General features: G+C 45.4%; 1 protein-coding gene across 1 annotated transcript in view; it reads right to left on the bottom strand.

Moving 5' to 3' along the window:
* LOC146855155 (uncharacterized) overlaps window positions 1-17,725 on the bottom strand; it is a 46,750-nt gene extending 29,025 nt beyond the window's left edge. The window contains exon 1 of the mRNA XM_085652736.1: window positions 17,689-17,725. The gene's annotated coding sequence lies outside the window, so the exon portion shown is untranslated. The remainder of the gene's footprint in view (window positions 1-17,688) is intronic.
* Window positions 17,726-19,847: the final 2,122 nt, after the last annotated feature.

The raw sequence follows: 19,847 nt of genomic DNA, 5'->3' as shown, positions 1-19,847 counted from the left end.
GCAATCCAATTTGTCTGAAATCCTGTCAGACAGGAGGGCCCCGCAGGGAGAAACCCCCGCCACAGAACACTTGAGCCAAACTCCCTCACCAATTGACACGGTCCATGGCTGGATCTGTAATGGAGAGTTGAGGTTCCTGAACACTATTGTTAAGTGTCCTGAATATGCACAGTTGTGCGTGTCATGCTGTATTGATCCTACTAACAAGAGGGGTCCACCATACCACACCCGATCAAATTTTCTTGCTTCGTTTTCTTACTTAGTTCTATATAGTTTGGGTTCCTGTTAATAGGGCAACAGATGCTTCTTGCATGTATGTTACTGTTTTATTATCCATTTAGGTCTTATTTCTTCCTTCCATTGTTGCATTGACCCGATATGTAAATGGCAACAGGCATCGTACACTTTAGACTCTTCTCCAGTAAAGCTCTGCCCTCCTTGGTGCACAAGACCAGTGGGTTCCCTGCTTAAGTCCACATTGACACCGAAAGCCCTACCATGACTCTGTACAGTGTAATATTGCGGAAAGTCAGTGGTCTCCTGGAAAAAGTTAAAGCATTGCCATGCTGCGCTACACTCCCCGCTTTCTTCCCTCTATTTGAATGCTTCAAGAGACTCGCCTGCTGAGGACCAAGGGTCAGTTTCTCGCAGGACAGGGCCCATCATCCCTTGTAAGCTACTTTTTTCCCCATGGTGGTGACCTGGACCCACTCCGATCCAAGGCCAGTATCTCACCCTTGCAGGCTCTTTAGAAGGAGAGTCCTTAAATCATGGATTTACGCCCCTCCAGTGGCATTAGACTCCTTCCTGAAAACTCGTTGATGTTGCAGGGCTTCCGCCTTACCATTATAGGTACGGGTTTTTACTGCAGTCCTGGATCAACCCCAATGGATTCCACAGGCCCCATGCCACTCGAGCTCGATCATTGCAGAACTGGGTAACCACACTAGGTCTGTGCAATATCTGGAACCCAAGGCAGCAGCAGTACACACTGCAGCTGCACATCACACGTCGATGAGCATTAACGATTTTAACACCAGCTCCAGATGCTCTAGTTTCCCACATTCAGATACACCAATGTGGACTTTCCAACCACACTCCAATGCCACTTCAAATAAAGGACCCAGATACACTCAGCTGACCAATGTGGCGGCTTAATGCTTGGTATTGCCAAGATAAGACATACTTGGGCAGTGGGAAAGGAAAGACTTTCCAGCTTAAGTATGGGTCGATGAGATCACCGGGTATCCTCTGGGCGGTATGCAAGGCCACACTGCAAGGTCATGCCAAAAATATTCGAGAAGCACAATGTAAGCAGTACTGTTGTGTCACATAATTGGAGGCTGAAGCGCTCCCAACTGGAAAGACAACTTGCCCGTGGCTCTGCTGGAGGTGCTGGAAGGCAACGTGCTAGTCCAGGAGTAGATTCCCCTCCACTCTAGAAGCAGCATTGCAAATTTGGTGGGCCATGATGGCCCCCGTCTAGGGGTAGGGACAAAAATGGGTAACTATTGCGCTGGCTTCCCGGCCTTTAGCAAGTAGGGTCATCCCAGGAATTATAGCAGATGCAGGCCATGCATATCACACCTCCTCAGACATTGCCCAAGCGTTTGCAGATTACCATTCGTCTCTACACGCCCTCTCCACTCCCAGCGGGTAAAATGGAGGCACCTCTCCTGCATGGGAGCACTGGCCCGATTCAGCTGCTGAACATAGTGTACTCCTATTACTTTGGAAGAGATTGGTGAGGTTCTCATTGATGGCGGCAGGCAAAACATCCAGCCGGGTACCCTACTGAATTCTATGCTGAATAGGACATACTTGCCTGCTGCCTCCTGGATCTTATAAAGGCATTGAAGGCTGGATCACGACCTCCCCCACCCCCTCGGTTTCCTGTGCAGACTAGCGACTCATCTCCCTTATCAATGGGGAGGTGAAAATCTTTGCTGCAATTTTTGCCTTGTGGCTCCGGCAGGTCTTTTGGTCTTAATCCATTCTGATCAGTGCAACTTTATGCCTGTGCAAAGCACAAGACATGGCTTGTGATGCCTTAAAGTGGCACTTGCACATCGCCACCTCTTGCTGCATCCACTGGCCCTTCTTTTAATACTATTTGAAAAAGCATTCAATACTGTGGACTGGGGGTATTTGGCCAGGGTACTTGAGAAAACATTTTGGAATCCATTTCTGGAACCTGGGTAGGGTTCTGTACACTAATCCTACTGCCAGAGTCCATGTAAACAGCAGTGTCTGCTGGATTCCCCACACAGCAAGGAACCGGTCAAGGATGCCCCCTATCCACAACCCTTTTGCACTTGCAATTGAACTCTTAGCAAGGCTCATACAAAGCACAGATTCGGGGGTGGGAAGGGTTACACTGGCATGAGGACTGCATTGCCCTATATGCAGATGTCCTTTTATACCCAACAGACCCAGCCTACAGTGGCACCGGGCATCTTTGGATTCTACAAGTCTTTGGAGGCCTTGGGTCTACAAGTCAATGCACCCAAATCTGCATTGGTCCCTCTGGCACCCTCCTGAGCCTGTACTAATTGGCAGACGAACATTCCCATCGGTTATCGCAGATTACAATACCTGTGTGAGTGGATGGCCCTGCATCCTGAACTGGCATGGTCCCTTGATGTCATCCTGCTGGTTCGCAAGAGTACGGCAGATCTTGAAAGATGGCAAGCGATCCCTCTGCACTGAATGGGGAGAATAGCATTAAACAAAATGAGACTGCTGCAAATTCCTCTATCTCCTGCCAATCTTTCCCCACCAGATTCCTCACCACTTGTTTTGCGAGATGGACTACGATAGCATTTCTCTGGCATAACTCACAACCTTGACTAGCATTTTGGACTGGTCAGCAGGCCCCCTATGATGGTGGGTTGGGCACATCCAACCTCTACTTATACTATCTGGCATAAAATCTACTGGTCATTAAACAAATGGCAGCAAGGCGGTTGGTCGAATCCAGCTGACAAACTGGAATTGAGTAGACTGGACTTCCCCAAATCCTTGCAATGCTATATGGAGGTACAATTCCCACTACACTCACCGAGATAACCCAGCTGGTGTTTTGGGGGAGGGGTTAGATGGCAGCCCACCAACATGGGATGGTGGGCCACACTTACACAGCAAACTCCCTTATGGCATGTTGCTGAGGGAGACAGCATCCCTGGAGGGGGGGGGGGGGGGGGGGAGGGGGGATCGTATTGTTTTCAATGAGATTGGAGCATTTTTTAAACCAACCAATAAAATAAAATAAAGTTTTCCAATGATGTAATGTGATCAAATAGATCTTTGCACTGTATCCAATGCCTATCCATGTACTTCTGCATTCTGGAACTGGTCCCAAGGCAATGGTAATGTGCAGAGCGTTAATATGCAAAGTACGTGCCACATGCAGATCACACAAGTGCATATAATGTAGATAGTTCAATGGGTTACTGCTTTTGTTACTTGCAGTTTAAAAGTAAAATTCCTAACATAAGAGCTATTAACTCCGCTGCATACAAACAAGCTGCACATGCAAGGCATAAGTTAGTGCGTTATGATTTCTCCAGGCATTATCCTAATGTTGCTAAAAAAGGATTCATTTGAGTAGAAATAAGTTAGTATTTTCAACACAACGACGGTGTTTTAAATGATGAGTTTGTGGGGCTCCAAACCACGCAGCCAGTTTTAAACTATACTGCCTAACAGTATGTATAACTGGTCACGGCTTCATCGTGTAGTCCTTTGTCTTATGTAACATTCTCTGCATGGATTTACACAAGTCTGATCCATGGTCTCCAAGTAATGTATTTGAGATGTAAAAGGATCCGAGACTACACAGCACTAAAACAGGAAATACGAGACATGGGAGAGGAGGGACACTGTTGGAGCATGGTAGTGAGGGAATCTGGAGAAGGGTGAGCAACCATCTGTAAATTTCAGACCATCTGCAAATTGGACCTCACGTCCGTGGTCCATGAGGATCCCTTTTACGGACGCCTTTTGTCCGTAATTTCGGGCCTTGCAGGGAACAGAACTGTTCCCTGCATGAAGCCACAACTCCCTAATAGGGGCACCTCACACTCTACGGAGCACAAGAGCAGCCCCATCCTGCCCTTTTTAGGTAGAGGACCGTCCGGTCTGCCGAAGGCAGAACCGGAAGTCGGAGATTTAATGTTTGAGAGTGGCTCCTTAGCCCGCCTCTTTTTGCCTCTCCTCCATTGGCTGGCTTCCTAAACGGAGGCCAGCCATTGGAGGAGAGAGCCGTCCCTCCAAATAGGCTCCGTCTTTTTCAGATTCGGGGGCGTGTTCCTTGCTGTTCTCTTTTGTTTTTCCTCGGAGAAAGGCGGTGGTGTTCATGGCGTCCTCTCCCCCTGCTCTTGGTTCCCCTGTTCGGCTGTCTTACGTCTGCGAGCGCCGCATCCACGGGCCGTTTGTTGTTGCTGCTTTCATTCTCCTCACGTAGGTTGTGGCGCAGTTGTTGTGTTGTGCATTAACAAGGAAATGTCGCCAGTCTTAATTCCGCGTGTCTGATTACAGACGGTGAACAGAGTCGATGAAAGAAAACCCTTTTATGGCTTCGAGGGAAAAACGTGCTCTTAAAGTTTTAAGACTGAAAGAGATTGTTTGTATTCTTACAAGGATGTATGCTACCACTAATCGTTGATGGCCGGGCTGCCGAGTCACTAACGAGGGCTTCCTGCCCAGGGCCCTAAAACAGGCATGTTGTTTCCTGCTGAACCCAACACGCCTGAACTGCGAGCAGCAAACATCCCCTCCTGCGTGATCCAGCAGGGGGGCAAAGTCAGCACAGATCCAGGGACGCCAGGCGAGGGCAGGTACTGAACAACCAAAACCAAGGCACTTACACGTCCTGATGCCCACTTATACCCGGGGCCGCTAGAATTATGCAGCATCGGAGGACCGAATTATGAGGCATCGTAGATTAAGGCGGTGTAGATTAAGTTATGCAGCAAGAAAAGGACAATTGTGTGGCTTAGTCATATCTGTGGCAATATTGCTTCACTATTTTGTCTAACATAGTAACAGTGTGCAAATCCATCACCTTATTAGTGCTAGTTTAACGCCTGCACACAGCAATCAGCAACTGAAAGGGGAGTAGGTACACTCTGTTGCTGTACACCACCGTGTGCGATGCTTCATTGGTACCCCGAGATCCTCTGTGCTACCCACTTTTTAATTCTGCAAGTGATGTAAAGCCATAAATACGTGGACAACGCTGAGGCCGCAGAAATGCAAAATTCCAATGCCCTGCTGTGCTCCCCTTACCCACAATCACTGCAAGCAACCACTTATACAACCTGCCCAAAGCCGGCAGTCTGCAGGCTCGAATCGAGGCTGGGCTGGCCCTTCTGCTACTCTGGCATTTCCCAGGAGGCTGCAGGCTAGGCGGCTACTTTCAGAGCAGGACAGGCTGTTGTGGCCCAATCATGTCGCCATTACCCCATTCCGGTTTCGGCCTGGGGCAATATGAGGCTGGTTTGAACATTCCTGGCCCCTGAATTTGCATAGAGGGCTTTGTGTAGCGTACTGCAGTCTAATACTTCATAGCCACCGATAGAAGAGACAATTTAAACACAATCTTGAAAGTGTGACTGGAATACAAAAGAAAATGTCAGATGGACACCAGGCACGAAGGGAAGTACAGTTTCAAGGCCAGTGCCAGATGGAATAGGTGTAGTCCTTCTTTGCTTATCACAGATTCAGAGACAGGTTGGACTAGGCCATTCAATTACTGGGGAGGGGCACAGGGGTGAGACTACACACCAAGATGTCCACTGTCTTGGTTGACCGAGAGGCGACGAGCTTCCAAGCCGGCCAGCAGGGCACGCACATGGCAGCACCGCTCCATAAGGCATATTGGTTCCGCTCAGTAAAGTATTTCCGTCTCACCTAATGCGAGTGGCTGATTGGGTGTATCCTTCCTACCTCTACCATGCCAATCGATGTATTGAACTGCATGAGGGATTACTTTACAACAATAATCCTCTCTATCCACCCCTACTGGCTTCCCTCTGTAGTCTCACTCTAATATTCTAATGCTGCCTGCATCGGTACATTAAAAACAGGCCTATTGGCTTTGCTGGAAATGGAATATTTACTCTAAAGTCGAATTAGAAGGAGGTGGAGTCATGGGGAGTGGAGTCATTAAATGCAGCGCCGTGATGCGTGGAGTGAATGACAGCAGCAATAATACTCTGTCCCCAAAACACGGCAACAAAAAAAATGTGATAATAAAGCATTCCCGGGTCACAATATGAATCATAAAATAGAATAAAAAGTTAATGTGCCCACTAGAATAAAAGGTTAATGTGCCTTCGGCAAAGCAGAACGTGTAAGTGACAGATTTAAATTTCATGTAATGCGGCACAGTGGGTTAATACGTTTGCTGCAGATATCCTCATTTCACCTGCTGGTCGTAAGTTACAATCTTTGTAACATACCTCCGTTATTTATGTGCTCATGTAACCTGCTAGGCATCACTTTGAAACCCCGCTGGTTTAGAGTCAATATTTAGTTAGTCTAAGGGTCATAAGGTTTAGTAATAGACATAATATTAAAAGCCACATTATCCAGTTTGCATTAGGTGCTATGTAAATTATTCAGATTAGTGTACTTACACACAAATGCACTGAAAAATTTGTTTTTTTACAGTTTTATATAGCGCGAATTTGATGCAGAAGTGTTGGAGTGCTGTATGCGATGAGCACCAGTAACATTACACAAGGACACATTCATGTTTGGTAGGCACAGGAAGAATAAGTGATTTGCATAGAATCACAGGACATTGAGCCGATGCCAAGACTAACCTGGTTCCCCAATTGCGTGGTCTATAGTGCTTTCTTTATGTTGTGTTATTGGCTTTTTAAATTTGCATGGTTAGCAGGCTGACTCCTCTTGAACCGTGATCAAGGCTACAGCCGAAACGCGTTGGGACTTAGCTGCATCTCAAGGAGCAGGAGTCCCCTAACTGAGAATATGAAAATATATATATATCTCTACACACTGAAAAAAGGTACAGGCACGTTATAGTTGGGCTCAGATTTCACTTGTACAAAACCTGTGAAATTCAGCAGTTATAGTTGCCTGAGCTATAACTTACACCCCACAATGCACTGCTTATTACATCACTGATGACATGGTCAGTGACATCATTGATGACATAATTAAGGGGTGTGTTTTTAAGAGATTATGGGTGTTAAACATATATACTAACCTACTACAAAAGTTAATTTAGTATACTAGGTGAACTACTACCAAGTGATACTACTTCTAACATATCAAGTGAGTAGATGTGTGACTGTATGTATCCTTGTATGTATGGGTGTGTAAGTGGCGTTATGGGGCACCTGCAGCGATGCCTACGCCTTTTAAATATGCTTTTCCTTTCCAGAGCTCGCCACCCGGTGAGAAGTGTTCATTAGGGCTCTCCATCTCACTACCTCACTCTATCTACCTCACTCTGTCACTACCTCACTCTCTATTTCAATACCTCATTCTCTCTCTCACACTACCTCACTCTCTCTCTCTGCTAATGCAATAGGTATCACATATGCAAAAAAAAGCTAATGCCAATAGAAATGACAATGCCATTTATTTAGGGATACTAAAATGATAAAAAAAATAATGAGCAATACCAATAGCTCTACCTATAATATTGCCGAGACCATTGCATTGTAAATGCTTGTTCATTCTGTATGTGGCCGATTGCCACATACAGAATGACAATGGCCCAGTCTGGGCTGTTGAAGCCTGTGGTGGGCCTCCCCAGCCTCGGTCTAGGGCAGGGCATTCTGTCAGGTGGCAGAAATGTGCCAAAAGGACAATGCTGCTAGGTGAGAATCCAGTTCAAGAGAATAAGCTGGTGAAATGTTAAGGGGCTAGAGTTCAGTCTCGTCCTTTTAGAACGGACGCATTTTCAATATTCAAGGAAGCCATGATTGCTGCTTTTTTTTATTTTATGCAACTAACCATTGACAAAGCCAATAGTTCTGGCTTGTTGCAGATGTAACATTACTTGTTGTATCCTATATCTGGATACAATGGCAGAAGAGGCAAAATGCCAGTTGGGCAGTACACTATACTAAGCACAGATTTTTTTAGCTTGGGTGTTTTAAGCCACACCGTTAATTACATCAAACACCCCCTTTGGAGAGAACCCCCCTCGTTTTTTCATCCCACTTAAAGCACTGGAAACACCATGTCACAGTCACCTCATGGCCTGGCACTGTGCATCATGCATGACTCATGACTTCAACTTTTTCAGGTTGCCTATGTGCAGGGACATAGTGAATCCAACCCCTTGCTTTAGGAACTACAGCAAGGGTGATATTCTTGATGGGCCTCTTCTGTCTGCAACTCTGCCGACAAAGGCTTAGCTCATAATTTGAAAAGGTGGGCAAGTGTGTAAGTTAAGGGATGGGTGGATGACTAGATAGATTAGTGAAAGGGTGAATGGCTGATAATGAGAGAAAGGGTGGATGAGTGAGTGCAAGGACAAATGAGAGAAAAGGTAAATAGATGGATATATGGGTGGAAGGGTAGATGGATGGGTAAAATGGTGGCTGGATGAGTGAAATGATGGATGGATTAATTGATTAGTGAAAGGGTGAATGGATGGACAGATGAGTAGAGGGACAAAAGGATTGATTAATGAGTGGAGGAGTGAAAGGATGGATGAGAGAAAGGATGGATGAGTGATAGATCAATGGATAGATTCATGAGTGGATAAGTAGATGGATGGTGGAATGAAGGATGGCTAAGTGAAAGGGTCAAATGAGAGAAAGGATGGATGACTGAAAGGGTGAATGGGTGGAAGGATGAGTGCCTGGGTGGATGGGTGAGTAAGTGAACAGATTGCTGAATGGGTGAAAGGCTAATAGGCTGGATGGATGGATTGGTGGAAGAGTGGATGGATAAGTGTACCGATGGATAGGGTGAAAGGTTGGATGATGGATGAGTGAGAGGGTGGATGGATAGGGTTGCAAATGGTTGAATATGGATGGGCTTAATTATATACTATTGTACGGCCTCGTCTGATGTGTGTCTGTAAAACGTACCTTTTGTCCCGAAGTTTTGTTCTGAATTTTGACCCTTTGTCCTGAATTTTTACACAGTCCTGAAATTGCACACATGCCAGATGTCCCCCTACAGCACAGGTATAGTGGAAATTTAAATCCAGCAGCAACCATCTGCGTTACAGCGCCAGCCAGCGTGGGGCTGGTGGCCCTAGCCCATGCACAGCACGAAATCGGAGCTGGGAAGTGGAGGCACACACGCACTACCATGATTGAGGAGAAACGGGACCTGCCAGGTTCGATCGCAATGCGACCTGCGGGCGAGAGAAACAAGCATTGGCATAGCCAATAGGTCTCGCTTTTGGGACCTTGTAAGTGTTTAGCCATGCAACAGTTGCATAACTAAATACTTGTAAGGTCCCAAAAGCGAGACCTATTGGCTATGCTAATGCTTGTTTCTGTTTATTACTGCTCTGTATTAATGGCGGCGCATGGGTGCCACCATTACTACATAGAAGTAATAAACAGGAAAAAAAAGCGGAGAACATCAAAGCGGCTGTGCTGCTGCGAAAGTGAGGCGCACGCGCCCGTGCACATGCACTGTAGCTCTAGGCTACAGCGGTAGCACTTTTGAGCCCTCACAAAATGTCTTGCCAGACCAGCGCATGCGCTGGGTCAGGCGAGACCTAAAAATTGACACCAGGGGTCAAAGGTTGAGCGATATCACTTCCTGTTATATCTTGGAAGTCAAAAGTCCTGTTACATCATGTTATGTGAAATTATCTGTTCAAAAGTTGGCCAGTGCCATTTTCGTTATCCCTGTGTGTCTTTGAAGAAGTATTCCAGATCTGTACAAGCTGGATAAACACACCGGAGCACTTAACAGGGACTTCTTGGGGAAGAGAAAAACATGTAGCGCCATGGATACCTAACCGGGGTTGTGAAAAACGTAAAGCATCTTACAAAAGCACACTCATGAACTCTTGCTATTTTACGAGAGGTCTCGTAAGTATTTTGCTACAAAATTATATGTCTCCTGGTTTTGCAAAAATTTGTCCCATCATTTTATGTTGTAAAGCAATTTGATACATTTGGGCCATGTCCGCGCTGTATAAAGTTGCCAAAAATAAATAAATAAACCTAGATTAAAAATGCACGCTTCTGTCAGTTTTTAAACATGTGCGAGGGTTTGTTTACTCTGCCGTCAATCGCGGGTGGCTTTTTATGAGCAGCAGGAATTCAGTGCCTACAAGCTTAACATTTTCTATCCTTCGTTTTAGGCACAGCTCGGGTTACCTGCTTCCGTGGGGGCCCAGCTGATGCAAAACCCTGTGCATGCAGGCTGCCTGGGAAGAAGCAGGAAGTAAACTTACATGAAGCCATAAATAAAGCGCTTCTCTGAGGGGTGGCAGTGGGATGAGAGGGACATTTGTTGTGCTTGCAAACATTCCAGGGCAGGCTGCAGCTGCCAGCTCGGATTGCCATGTCCATGCTGTGACCCGAGGCAGCAGCAACCCCTCCAGCTCGCACCTTGGCAGCGGTGATCAGTGGTGTTTCCTGGGCCAGATCTCTGGTTTTCAGACCCAGCCACAAAGACCTGCTATTGATTTCTGTTCTTTGCGTCCGAGGGCATCTGACAAGATGTTATTTTCTGCGGACTATTATCGCATCTGTAACAGCCCAGATGGGAGTCATGGAGCATTAAAAAAGAAAAACGCTGTAATGCAATACTGCCTCGCTCACAACTAAAATATAGCTAAAGAAAGCTGGTGTGAACAAAAAAAAGCACACAAAATCAAAACTCTATAAATACAATACTGCCTCACTCGTTACTGAAGCAAAACTAACTAGACAGCATGCGGGAGGAGGGAAGTGAGAGCAGAGCATCAAAGGGCTGGGTGAGAAGGGAGGGGGGAATGCAAGGAGCAGAGGAGCAGCTGTGCACGTGCACGCCATTGTGCACTCAAGCTCTAGGCCAGCAAAACCATGTGGGTAGCACTTTTGAAAACCCACTTACAAAATGTCTCAAAGAGACAGCTTTCGCTGTCTCAGCGAGACCTAACAAAAGGCCCTACAATCAGTGAGAATCCCCACACCACATGACTGGAGGAAACTGGTCGGAAGGCACCCGAAAACCGCACTCCACTGCGAGGACCTCCATCAGAACTACCCATAATGGAGGGGCTTTTTTGACTAGACTGTGTGAAGGGTGGAGCAGCCTTGACAATCAGTGGAAGCAGACCCTGCTTAAGGCCTGCAGGGAAGAAGAGGCTGAGCCACGGCAGACTCCATATCATGCTGGGTATTCAAGAAAACAAGACTAAATTTAATACACAACCTGACAGGTGCTGCAATCTTAGTGTTACACCCTCCTCCCCCACCGAACTGCTCACACCGCCTGCAACTACTCCCCATGGGGAAGCAGTCCAACCCAGCACCCCGTGAAGCACCAACAATAAAACTAGGATCACGGACTGCCACCCAAAGGCACCCCAAGTACATTTTTGCAGGCACGAGTAAGACATACTCCCCATCAATCAATATTCGTCCCAGTAGAAGCAGTCTGATGTGCACGAAGCAGTGCTCATGGAAAAACCAGGCTCACCCAGTTATTACATTTCTTGCCACCAAATCCCACTTCAATCCCCTTCTGGCCTCCCCACCCCCCACTAAACTTGGTCTTTCCTTTCCTGGCTTGATCGTAAATGAAGGGGACTTTTTTTGGACTAATTTAATGTTCAGTCGACAATATTGTGCCACCTACAGTACTACCAACTTACTTTTGCTCAGAAAATAGACTCAAGTCCCAGATCCGAATCTGGACTACTCGACCCTGCCTGGCCACAGCAGCATCAGCTGAGGCTGGTGTGTGGTCTAACTCCACCTTGTTTGCCGAGGGGTGGTTGGGAAAGAGACAGGCTGAAGACATCCCCATAAGCCAAAGCATTGATTGGTCATGCTCCGTGGCTACTAGCCTCCCATCCCTACGGTCCCATATGAACAACAAACTCTGCACCAGAGGACTATATTAGGCATGGCAAACGCGTCCCTCAACAGTCCAGACACACTTCTCTTGCCGTTACACAGCAAGTGTAGCACCAGGATTGGCTTGTGCAGGTAAATTCACTGTTTACTAGGTGAGGGGGGTCTGCAGTATTGAGTAGCCCCCCACTCACCAATATGCAGCACAGAGAAGCCGCTAGTGTGCATGTCGGGCTGGCCAAGAATGGCAGTCATCCAACCAGACAGGCTCACTTTGGCCTAGCTCCCTTGTGCTTGTTTTTTGCCACCCACTAGCAGCATGTCCATGTCTATCACACTGTTGAAGCCCCACCCATTTCAGAGCAGGAGTCACGGGCTAAGAGTGCACATTTGCACAACTTGATATGAGGGACAAAATATTGAGTTGGGTAATGCCCCCAACACCCCAAGACAGAAACCGCCACTGGACATTGCTTCATGTGTTCATGAAGCACTGTCTTGACAGCTAGGTTCTCCAAGAGTGGCATTTTCGCTGCTCAGTCCTACAGGACATCTTGGTTTGAGTCAATGTACAGACCCACTTCCTAATAAGTACTGCACTGGTATCACATTTAAGTGGTGAGGAATCTGTGGTTAGAAGTCTATCAGAAGAACAAGTTACTGCTCTCCAGTATTGCTCTTTCTAGTAGAAACCATCTAAAAAAAAAAAAGCAAAAATTGACAATTTAACAAGGGCATGGAATGACGTAACCAACACAAGGAGTAGTCTAGGGTAACAGACATGCCAAACTAGTGACAGTGTATGGTCAATGAGATGACATAGCACCTCAATGATCAAGTAGTTTGTTATAGGGCAACAAGTAACTACTCTATTTTGCACAGGGTCGGAGTCATCTGGTGCGACCAACCCTGGATTTTCTAAAATATCAGTAACCAAATGTTTAATCTGTAAATCAGTCCATCCTCAAAACAGATCTTTCACCCAGTGATGGAAGGAATGTAGAGAATCTGTTAACCGTCATCTAATAAACACAATAGGGTCACCACTAGGGAGTGACGAATGATCACTGCTAGTGAGGAGTCATGCCTGGGAGATCTGAAATGTTAATCAGAGGAGCATACTTGCAGAGACCAAAGTCTTAGTCACAATTATGGGAAGGAGGGGCGCAAGGGAATCACAAGGGCTAAGTAAATGTCTAGTTTTGAGCAGGACCATAGATATGAAGAATGCCATGGTCTCTTCTCCCTTGCTCACTTTTCCACTGATTCAAGCAAGCCTGGCTGAAGACGGCTGAAATGCCAGAAACTGGTCCTAGAAAGCTTGTTTCCGGTCCAGGGAAGGCATGGCAGTTCTGGCTGGACTGTTCCCATGAGGGACAGGGTCAGACTGATTTGCATATGGCCATGTCTGAACTGGGGTGGCAGAGTGGGCTAAAGAACGGTGATGGATCAAACCCAGATCTGTTGACTGGGTGAGAGTGTTTGATTGGTTCTGATGCTCCGTCCATCACCACCCCTTTTGTACCGCTATGGTCTCTTCTCCAGCATAGGGAATTGGGACTTTGTTCTGATCTATAGATTTATGCTGGAGATCAGTGCAAATCTAGCACTTTCTTGTAGTTGAACTTCAAAACAAGCCTCTTTCACATCCTTGTCAGTAAGAAAGCAGCATAGTGGATCAGTCCTTGTTGGAGTATGTAGCTGCCAAACATTTTATCCTGCAGCAAACCTGGGAGTGTTCATGCATTGTGTATTTGTTGAACAGTACATTCAAGAGCTGCACGGTACAAACCATCTCCAGATTTTCCGAACTGGCAAGGTTGGTGTCAGTGGACTGGTTCCCATGGTGCAAAACAGGCAGATCATTCTCTAGTAGTGTTCTAAAATATGTTAGCTACTCATCTGTGATCATGATGTAAATTGAGACAATGCCCAGCTACGAACACAGACCTACAGAATAGTGAGCTCTTGATAAGCCAATTTAGTGGCCTGTGGAAGAATCAATGTGTAGTAATCAGATTCAGTTTGAGCTAGGCATAAAATCAAGAATGTTGAATTGGATTAGTAGATTTGGCTACTCCTGGTTTGTAGCCCCATAGCAACGTACCTTGTCATCGACTCAGTCTAATGTATTTAATTGCATGGTTAAAACCTTTGCTAAACTGCAAGCATAAAAAATACAAATTTAAAATGAAGTGCAGTCAAAGTTACGGTAAAAAGAAAAATTAACTTAAGACCTAGAATTGTGCTTAAAGTATCAAATTGCCAACACTGTTAGGAGCATATTTAAGTGTACTTAAGTGCAAAAGCGGTTTAAAATGGAGCCAGTAAAACCTGCCTGTTCAGGTAAGAGACCAGTTGAGTTTAAGACCATTTGGTTAAGGCTGGAGTCTTGACCACAAAGTCTAGCTGTTAAAAACCATGTACTGGAGTACCACAGTGCTAGAGCTGTGAAAGATAAACTAAGATCAGCCGCTTCAGTATTAGAGACCATTTTGTTGACAAATGCTCGAGGAGGGGTACTGGAATCTTTGCCTCAAAATCTAGAAGTGTTAACACTTAAGTTCAGCCTGATGTTCGACCCATTGTAGCGCTCCATGACAGCTCGTCTACAACTGCACACCCCCAGAAACATGAGATAAGGGCACACCAAGAGTTCGTGCTCTAAAAGGAGTGCCAGGTAAAAGCGGATAATTGATTCTTTTGCTTCATGGCACCATCTGCATGACGAGTCAGTAGTATCTGCCAGTCATCTGGGACCTTAGTCCAGAGATGGAAAGGCACCCATACATTGAATCATGAACGGAGGCTGGATCTTTTGAGTAAAGACTAACCAGATAGAGTATGGTTTGTCGGGCGCTCTAACAAAAACGCAATAGTATATTTAAGTAGTTGAATTATTTTTTTTCTTAGTATCTTTTGATATTAAAGTATGAAAGCACATAAGATCTGTTACAATGCAATTATTCCATAGACTACATTTCTAGCCAACTTCAGTCAACACGTTTCGCAGCAAACAGCCTCATTAGGGCGGAAAGGAGATTAATTAAAATTAATTCCCAAAATACAAACTGAATTCTCATTAGTGTCAGCTATTTAGTATCCAAGTAACACTTTTTAAAGTACATTCACAAATATATACTGTATCCAACGGCACTATACATCTTACGTTTTGACAAGTACATGATACTTAGTTAAACATTACAAATCAGGTCCTATTCAGCAGTTACTATTTGCCCCAATGGGAATATTGATAAATACAATGTTTATATACACCACTATACATGTACGTATAAAAACGAAATCTCATTTCTAATTTATCCAATATGACCTCCCCTCAACCCAGAGTCTGGAATGCATGGTAAGGCAGGCCCTGCGACCTAGGCCTGAAGCAACTGATTTACCGATCAGGGGTGGGAGAGGACATGTTACCCTAGAAACTAATGCACAAACAGCAAAACCCAGATCAATCCCACAGATAGGCATTCCACAATGTTCCACAATGGTCTTAGGAGATTGACCCCCAATGAAACAAAATTAATAACGCAGGGTTTTAAGCTTTGCGGTATGCGATGGCGCCCACAGTGTGTACGTAGAAGTCTAGGGCTGAAAATGGAACGGTGCAAATAGGACGAGGGGAAAAACAAACCCTAAATCCCTCCAGTAGACCGAAGTCTAAAATGAGAAAACATAGGATGCCTATGCACACGTTGTCAGATAATACTGTATCAATACAGAAAGTAATGGAGAGAACAGAAATTTAGACAATTTCATGAGTCCAACCTTGTTGGAACCTTGTTGGACTCATGAAATTGTGTCTAAATTTCTGTTCTCTCCCATTACTTTCTGTATTGATACAGTATGATCTGACAACCTGTGCATAGGCATCCTATGTTTCCCCAATAAAACAAGTTCGGCCAGAGGGGTACACGTACCCAAAGCACAATAAAGTCAGATGCCACCCCAAGTTACATTTTGAATACCACATGCACACTGATCTCATTTTTCCTGTTGGAGATGTGCCACATAGCTCCACATTGTGTCCATGCAGTGTCAAGACCCACCTGCGCTTTTTACCAAATGAGGAGATTGGAGTAGATTACTCCATGACTAGGCCCAGATTCCCGTTCTAAAAAGAATGCACAAACTGTTTCATTACACTTTGTGAAATGTTTAAAATGATGGCCAAAACCAAGGTACTTTGAGACAGTTCAGACAGACTGTTGCCTGCTCTCCCAGCCACTGCATTTAATTAAACAAACTGTTCCTGTTTTGCCAAACGCCTCTCCTCTCATTTTTGAGGTAAATTGATATGCAAGCAACCCAGCGCCTCGAGACCCTCAGGGATGAGCAGCCGCACTCGGAATTGAGTATTATGTGAAACGTATAACATTTTGGTAAACAATGGTCAATGCTCACCTTTAAAAAAGATTGTTTTTTTTAAAAACACCTCTTGAGCTAGTAAGGTGAAACATTACCTGTAATTATCATTACAGGTAGCACCAAAGTTTATGGATTGAATTTTAAAGTTCTGTTTTCCCACAGATATCTACAAACGTAAAAGTTCAATTGGACTCATATCAGTAATTCCAATACTAAAAAAAACACAAGAGGGGTGTCTCTGCTTACCTCTTATATGGGCTCTTCACAGAAATATCACAGACTATTGGCGTCTTGTCCTTTCCGACTATTCCATGCCCATAAGGAATCTGTCGCACAAGAGTAAAAAAACAAACCAAAACAAAGTGCTAAAAGTACTTTGCTTTTCAAATGCGGAATAGGAACAGACAAACCACCCTTAACAAAACCAACCATCGAAAACGGACTATATTCAGCTCAAATGGAATCAGTGCAGTTCAGGGTCGGCTTTAGTGCTGGGGGCGCCCGGTGCGACCATCATTTTTGGTGCCCCCATGACCTGCTCCTCAGATTCTTACTACCGCCGGGCAAAAGTGCCTCATCTCGCCAATCATTTTATTCCTAAACACAGCGCCCCCCTGTGGTCAGTCCCTTCCTCCACTGTTCAGCGCCCAGTGCGGCCGCACTGCCCTAAAGCTGGCCATGTGGCAGTCAACGTGATAGACATGATAAAAGGAGTCAATTCGGAGCATTCGAAAACGGATTCACTATTGCCAAGGTGAAAATACAGCCAGCTTTAACCAGACATGAACGCGATGCGATTCTAAGCGTCCCGTAGTAGCCACACTGATGCCAAATTGAACTACTAAACAAACAGTTCATTGGGCTACGTAGTGACCGGCCAGATTAACACATTGGCTGCAAGGAACGATAGTTGGAAGTAAAAATCCGTTGCTACGCGTTCCATATTAACTATATATAATCATCAAGATATGCAAATTATTTCTCTCCAACAGGACTAGTAATTTTCACTTTAGAACTCCATAAAAGAGCAATCCGAATCTCTAGCTCGAAAAATCCCGCACTTTACTGCCATTCAACATCAATTCAAACAGCGCGCGCGCGCGCCTGGTAAAGGCGAGGCGCTACCCAGTCTAAAGACTATGAAATTCGCCATCATCCGCCTTCACATCCTCCTATCTAGCTGGGGGGAAAAAACGATAGAAAACCAATCAGAACACTTGGGTCCGGTGTATAGCGAGTCCACGCTGCAGCGAAGACCATGGACTGTCGCATTAAAACCACTTACCTCTCCATCAAGGCAAACGTTCACCCGGACGTCCACGTTTCCGAGGAGAAAGGGGCGCACAGAACCCGCCTTTATATATACCCTACACCTGATCACATCATCACTAATTGGTTGCACCGCAGCCCAAGAAACATTCAAAACACGTTTGTTCTCAGTGAGTTGTTAAGCCCGGACCGGATTTGTGAGCTGAACTGGCACAGAAAGAAAGCTGTCCAGAAGAGGATGACAATATATTAGTGGCAAGCATATCGGTTCTCATCCAATCAATCTAATTCAACAAATAAACCGAAAAGATTCATATGTGTATTCATTATACAGATAAAAAAAGATAAAAGGAAAACCAGTAACTATGAAATCGACAAATGTGGAAAAAAACCTAGGGCCTCATGTAGGAAGCCAAATACCGGTCGGTAACGGCCGATTTTCGGTAATAATACCGTTACCGACCGGTATTTTGGCCATTGGTATGTAGGGGGAATTCGGAATTTACCGAATCGGTAAAATTACCGATTCGGTAATAATACCGAATCGGTAATGTTACCGAATCGGTAATTTTACCGATTCGGTAAATTCCGAAAGCAAAATCGAGATGTAGGGGGAGTGTGTGTGTGTGTTTATGAGTCGGTATTTACCACCAACTTATAGTTGGTGGTAAATAATGAATGTATGTGTAAATGCATTTTTACGCGCGTAGCTGTGTGCAATGTGGCATACATACATGCCCTTAGGGCATGTATGTGTGCCACATGTGCACACATGGCCGAAACAGGGGTGCAACAGGGTGTCAATGTGACACCCTGCCACCCTTGTATGTGTTCCCCCCATTACCGAATCGGTATTTACCGATTCGGTAATGAGGCATACCTTCCCATCAATGGGAAGGTATGCCTCATTACCGAATCGGTAAATACCGATTCGGTAATCACCGACTAGTAACGAATCGGTAACAATTACCGACTCATTACCTACATACGAGTTACCACTTCTTAAATACCGAGTCGGTACGGCTCGGTATTTAAGAAGTGGTAACTGGTACGCTACCTACATGAGGCCCCTAATGTGAGGGGTTCGAGCTCATGACCTCAGAGCATTGATAACCACTCCACCCTCCCTACCAGTCGGCTATTCATAATGGCCCGCCGCCGTGAAGCTTGTGAGATGTAAACTAAGCCCAAAGTCACACTCAAAATCATTCGCTCCCAATCAGAGTTACAAGTTTAAAGATACAATCAACCCTGTCTCGATTTTTTTTAAAGAAAAGAGAAATACATTCAAATAAAGTATATCAAGACGGCCTTTCGCAGAAAAACCAAACACTTATATAGCGATCCTCTATGGGGATCCGAAGTCTGTATCTGACCACTCTGGTACTATCCCCCTTTGTAGTTTGAAGGTTGCTTCCCACGAACATGTGCCCTCCAGGTGGCTTCTGCCCCCACACCCTCCGTGCTGCTTCTCACTACCCAAACACGCAGTGTTACTATCTCCCACCCGGTTTAAAAAGCTAATTCGTCCCACATTGCCAGCCATCTTCATTGATTTGTCTGTTGCCATTTACATTTTTCTTCCACACCCTACAGCATGGGGACAAAAAGACTTCCACTACGTCAAGAACTTCTACATTGACGTTCTCACTCAGCGTAGCCTCCCTGGTAATGTGTTTGTCACTGTCCTGTACGTTTACATGCAGATCTCAACAGCAAGGGGCAGATTTACAAGAAACTAACGCAGCACGGTGCAGCAAGTAATTTTGCTGCGCGGTGCTATGTTAGTTTCGAAGCACAGCGATGCGACATATTTACAACAATATGTCGCATCTCTGTGCTTCCCCCTGCGTTGGCGCACCAACTGCTGCCATGCGCCAACGCAGGCACCCTTGCACCATGGTGCAAGGATGCCTGCGTCGTGGGGAGATTGTTTTTGTTCAGGAAGGGTTCCCGTCCTGCACAAAAACAATCTGAAATGCCGTTTTATATGTGTGCTGCATTAGCACACATAGAAGTTGAAAAACAGCATTCTTTCGATGATTGTTTATGTGCAGGAAGGGCACCCTTCCTGAACAAAGACATTCATTAGAGGTGATTTCCTCTTTTAATGTGTGCTGCAGAATGCAGCAGGCATAGAAACAGGAAACAACAAGCATTGGCATAGCCAATAGG

Source organism: Triturus cristatus, chromosome 4_1 (assembly GCF_964204655.1).
Source record: "Triturus cristatus chromosome 4_1, aTriCri1.1, whole genome shotgun sequence".
In the NCBI taxonomy this organism is placed as follows: Eukaryota; Metazoa; Chordata; class Amphibia; order Caudata; family Salamandridae; genus Triturus; species Triturus cristatus.
This window is presented reverse-complemented; position numbering and strand designations above follow the sequence as displayed.